A 6111-nucleotide genomic window follows, 5' to 3' on the forward strand; every position below is an offset into this window, starting at 1 on the left:
CAGCCTGTGATGAGGAGCGTCTCTTCCTGTGTATACGGCCACAGGCTGCACATCGTAGGCTGCTTCTTCTATCTGGGGAAGTTCATGAAGCAGAACCCTCTGTGTGACTCATGTGAAGTAACTTGTCTGACAGGTCATGGGTCCAGGTCAGCAAGTGATTGAAAACTATTAGCTGGTTTCGAAGTTAGGTACAGGTGAGTCAGGACTAGATGTTGGGTGGAAGCCTTCCAGTATTTGTAAGGCCTCGTGCACACGCTGAGTGTTTGTTGAGCTTTTACTACAGTATTTATAAGGCCTCATGCACACACTGAGTATTTGGTGAGTTTTTTTGCTCAGTATTTGTGAGGCCTCATGGACACACTGAGTATTTGGTGGTTTTTACCTCAGTATTTGTGAGGCCTCGTGCACATGTTGTGCATTTGCTGAGTTTTTTACCTCAGTATTTAACCCCTTCCCGCCCCTTGACGCACTGTATGTGTCATGAAAACTAGTGACTTCCAGACCCCGTCACATGACCAGGGGGCCCACAGAGTCTGAACAGCCCAGGGCCCTGGCTACCCCTAATCCACCCCTGGAGGTACACCAGGATGTTCGGGAATATGTAGCTGCTTGTAGTGTGTGTGCGTGGTCTAAGACCGCTCATATTCGTACGTCTGGGTATCTCCAACCATTGGAGATTCCCAGTAGGCCTTGGACTTTACCGATAGATTTTATCAGGTATCTACAATGCTTGCAATTTACTTCCAAATTTTGGAGAGCGTTTTCTACTCGCTTGGGGATCCATCTGTCATTTTCTCCAGCCATTTATCCACAATCTAATGGGCAAACTGGATGTGTTAAGCAGAATCTTGAGACTTATCTTAGGTGTTTTGTGTGTGAAAATCAGGATTGGGTTACTTACTTACTTCTAGCAGAATTTGTGGTGAATAACTATTGTCATGAGTAGAGTTGAGCGATACCAGCCGATACTTGAAAATATCGGATCGGAATGGATCGGCCGATCTTAAAAAAAAGTATCGGTATCGCCGATTCCGATACCGGGAACCAATGCAAGTCAATGGGGCCAAAATATCGGAATTAAAAAAAACCCTTTCTTTCCTTGTAGGTTAATTCTACATGAAGAAAAACAACTAAGAATAATGTAGAATGTATTGTGGGAGGTGGAGGAGACATTAAAGTCATAGAGGTTTAGCCCAATCAAATGGAATAGCAGGAATTAAACTTTTTTTTTTAAAGACGTTAGGAGTTACAAAGATATTGACTATGTTAGCCTCATTTATATTTTGCCAGACATGTATGTCTTCTTCTTCTTTCTTCTTTCTTCTTCTTTCTTATTCTTCTTCCTTTTTTTACCTTCTTCTTCTTCTTCTTATTCCTTTTTTTACATTCTTCTTCTTCTTCCTTATTTTACATTCTTCTACTTCCTTTTTTTACATTCTTCTTCTTATTCCTTTTTTTACATTCTTCTTCTTCTTCCTTTTTTTAAATTCTTCTACTTCCTTTTTTTACATTCTTCTTCTTCTTCCTTTTCTTACATTCTTCATATTCTTCTTATTCAACAATTATTATTCTACATATTCAACTTCTTCATCTTCTTCCTATTCTTCTTCATCATATTCTTATTTGTGTCAGGCATTCCTGTAGTTGTTATCTAGAAAAGTTAGAAGTTTACACCTTCCGTTCTGCCTGTCACAAAAGATTTACAACAGGATTTGTCCGTGTTCAGTTTGGCCTGCAGCAGCAGGCCTTTTCCAGGGGCACCACGAGGAGGAATGGACTCACCCCCATACACTGCTTAGTCTTCTTCTGCTTATAAATAAGATAATATCATTTGCTCAGAGTATTAGTCTTATGCTTAATGTTCTTCTGCTTTGTTTTTTTATGCTTCTTTGTCTTCTCTCTCTTGTTGTTCTGCATCTTGGTGGTTGTCTTCCTGTTCTTTTTCCTCTTGAACCAGCTGACGGTACTGGCACCCGGAGGGGCAGCAGAAGGAACAAGAGCCAATGGCACTACCGAGGACCAGCTGACGGTGCTGGAACCCGGTTACTAAGCAGGAGGTACCTGTGCTACAAAGCACTACCAAGGACCAGCAGACGTTGCCGGAACTCGGATACCGAGATGGAGGCACCAAGGCCAAAGGCTTTGCCGAGAACCAGCTGACGGTGCTGGAACCCGGATGGGTAGCATAAGCTGCAAGAGCAAATGGAAATAGCGAGGACCAGCTGACAGTGCTGGCACCCGGAGGGGCAGCAGAAGGAATAAGAGCCAATGGCACAACCGAGGACCAGCTGATGGTGCTGGAACCCGGTTACTAAGCAGGAGGTACCTGTGCTACAAAGCACTACCAAGGACCAGCAGACGTTGCCGGAACTCGGATACCAAGATGGAGGCACCTAGGCCAAAGGCTCTGCCGAGAACCAGCTGACGGTGCTGGAACCCGGATGGGTAGCATAAGCTGCAAGAGCAAATGGAAATAGCGAGGACCAGCTGACAGTGCTGGCACCCGGAGGGGCAGCAGAAGGAAAAAGAGCCAATGGCACAACCGAGGACCAGCTGACGGTGCTGGAACCCGGTTACTAAGCAGGAGGTACCTGTGCTACAAAGCACTACCAAGGACCAGCAGACGTTGCCGGAACTCGGATACCGAGATGGAGGCACCTAGGCCAAAGGTTCTGCCGAGAACCAGCTGACGGTGCTGGAACCCGGAGGGGCAGCTGAAGTTACCCCTGAAAAGCAAAGTTGGCATGCCGCAAGCTGGCCGCAGTTACCGAATCACACAGTCCTACAGGGGGTGCTTGTCCTACTGGCACTACGGAACAAGCCTTTCTTACCAGAACCCGCAGTCCACATAGGAAGCACCTAAACTGCTGGCACCCTAGCCTCGGCTAACCCAACCGCAACACGACATGGCAACTTGGGGTGGCAAACTGACATTGACACTTCCCGGAAACAGCAGGCAGGGCTGGAACCAAGCTGGGCAGGAGGGAGTACCCGTGCCAAAGTCAGTTATGAGCAGCAACTGGCGATGTTGGAGCCCAGGGACAAGCACTTAGCAGGCTGAGGCCTGATGTGCTGTCAATTGGGAAGCAGCAGGACAGATTGCCATCAAATCAGCAGGGGAACAGCTGACGTAACTGAACCCCAAAAACACAGGAGCTAGTGTTTTACTCTGTGAAGACGGCACTTCCGAGCAACAACTGGCTGTGTTGAAGCCCAGGGACAAGCACGGAGCAGGCTGAGGCTGCATTGAAGAAATTTTAAGATCGGTTGTAGACTTCTACTAATTTTAACCAAGCTCCACTTAGGCCAGTGGCTTCACTAATTTTCGTATTTCCCCTGTCCTCCAACCCCGCCAGTTACAGCTCCGAAGTGGCGTCTGCACAATCCACACTTGTTCCTGTGTTACAGGTGTCCAGTCCGGTCAGTTAATCCCCTGATGTGTGTCCGGCAATGTCGCCTGCTCTGTCCACATTCCCATAACTAGTTATGGGAATGTGGACAGAGCAGGCGACATTGCCGGACACACATCAGGGGATTAACTGACCGGACTGAACACCTGGAACACAGGAACAAGTGTGGATTGTGCAGACGCCACTTCGGAGCTGTAACTGGCGGGGTTGGAGGACAGGGGAAATATGAGAGACAGTGGAGCCACAGGCCTAATTGGAGCACGGTTAAAAATCAGTAGTAGTAGGACTGTGTAGGCAGCAGGAGACTTTGCCATCCACACAGCAGGGGATCAGCTAGCGTTACTGAACCCCACTGAGACACGGGAGCAAGTGTCTCTTTCCGTGTGGACGGCACTTCCGAGCTACAACTGGCTGTGTTGAAGCCCAGGAAATAGGAGGGTGTAGGCAGAGCCCTACTGTCTTTGGAATGCGGAGACAGCAGGAGAGACTGCCATCCACACAGCAGGGGAACAGCTGGCGTTACTGAACCCCACTGAGACACGGGAGCAAGTGTCTCTTTCCGTGTGGACGGCACTTCCGAGCTACAACTGGCTGTGTTGAAGCCCAGGAAATAGGAGGGTGTAGGCAGAGCCCTACTGTCTTTGGAATGCGTAGACAGCAGGAGAGACTGCCATCCACACAGCAGGGGAACAGCTGGCGTTACTGAACCCCACTGAGACACGGGAGCAAGTGTCTCTTTCCGTGTGGACGGCACTTCCGAGCTACAACTGGCTGTGTTGAAGCCCAGGAAATAGGAGGGTGTAGGCAGAGCCCTACTGTCTTTGGAATGCGGAGACAGCAGGAGAGACTGCCATCCACACAGCAGGGGAACAGCTGGCGTTACTGAACCCCACTGAGACACGGGAGCAAGTGTCTCTTTCCGTGTGGACGGCACTTCCGAGCTACAACTGACTGTGTTGAAGCCCAGGAAATAGGAGGGTGTAGGCAGAGGCCTACTGTCTTTGGAATGCGGAGACAGCAGGAGAGACTGCCATCCACACAGCAGGGGAACAGCTGGCGTTACTGAACCCCACTGAAACATGGGAGCAAGTGTCTCTTTCCGTGTGGACGGCACTTCCGAGCTACAACTGGCTGTGTTGAAGCCCAGGAAATAGGAGGGTGTAGGCAGAGCCCTACTGTCTTTGGAATGCGGAGACAGCAGGAGAGACTGCCATCCACACAGCAGGGGAACAGCTGGCGTTACTGAACCCCACTGAGACACGGGAGCAAGTGTCTCTTTCCGTGTGGACGGCACTTCCGAGCTACAACTGGCTGTGTTGAAGCCCAGGAAATAGGAGGGTGTAGGCAGAGCCCTACTGTCTTTGGAATGCGGAGACAGCAGGAGAGACTGCCATCCACACAGCAGGGGAACAGCTGGCGTTACTGAACCCCACTGAGACACGGGAGCAAGTGTCTCTTTCCGTGTGGATGGCACTTCCGAGCTACAACTGGCTGTGTTGAAGCCCAGGAAATAGGAGGGTGTAGGCAGAGCCCTACTGTCTTTGGAATGCGGAGACAGCAGGAGAGACTGCCATCCACACAGCAGGAGATCAGCTGGCGTTACTGAACCCCACTGAGACACGGGAGCAAGTGTCTCTTTCCGTGTGGATGGCACTTCCGAGCTACAACTGGCTGTGTTGAAGCCCAGGAAATAGGAGGGTGTAGGCAGAGCCCTACTGTCTTTGGAATGCGGAGAAAGCAGGAGAGACTGCCATCCACACAGCAGGGGAACAGCTGGCGTTACTGAACCCCACTGAGACACGGGAGCAAGTGTCTCTTTCCGTGTGGACGGCACTTCCGAGCTACAACTGGCTGTGTTGAAGCCCAGGAAATAGGAGGGTGTAGGCAGAGCCCTACTGTCTTTGGAATGTGGAGACAGCAGGAGAGACTGCCATCCACACAGCAGGGGAACAGCTGGCGTTACTGAACCCCACTGAGACATGGGAGCAAGTGTCTCTTTCCGTGTGGACGGCACTTCCGAGCTACAACTGGCTGTGTTGAAGCCCAGGAAATAGGAGGGTGTAGGCAGAGCCCTACTGTCTTTGGAATGCGGAGACAGCAGGAGAGACTGCCATCCACACAGCAGGGGAACAGCTGGCGTTACTGAACCCCACTGAGACACGGGAGCAAGTGTCTCTTTCCGTGTGGACGGCACTTCCGAGCTACAACTGGCTGTGTTGAAGCCCAGGAAATAGGAGGGTGTAGGCAGAGGCCTACTGTGTTTGGAATGCGGAGACAGCAGGAGAGACTGCCATCCACACAGCAGGGGAACAGCTGGCGTTACTGAACCCCACTGAAACATGGGAGCAAGTGTCTCTTTCCGTGTGGACGGCACTTCCGAGCTACAACTGGCTGTGTTGAAGCCCAGGAAATAGGAGGGTGTAGGCAGAGCCCTACTGTCTTTGGAATGCGGAGACAGCAGGAGAGACTGCCATCCACACAGCAGGGGAACAGCTGGCGTTACTGAACCCCACTGAGACACGGGAGCAAGTGTCTCTTTCCGTGTGGACGGCACTTCCGAGCTACAACTGGCTGTGTTGAAGCCCAGGAAATAGGAGGGTGTAGGCAGAGCCCTACTGTCTTTGGAATGCGGAGACAGCAGGAGAGACTGCCATCCACACAGCAGGGGAACAGCTGGCGTTACTGAACCCCACTGAGACAC

Source organism: Dendrobates tinctorius, unplaced genomic scaffold, assembly GCF_039654945.1.
Source record: "Dendrobates tinctorius isolate UK_male_01 unplaced genomic scaffold, ASM3965494v1 ptg000029l, whole genome shotgun sequence".
NCBI classification, from domain to species: Eukaryota; Metazoa; Chordata; class Amphibia; order Anura; family Dendrobatidae; genus Dendrobates; species Dendrobates tinctorius.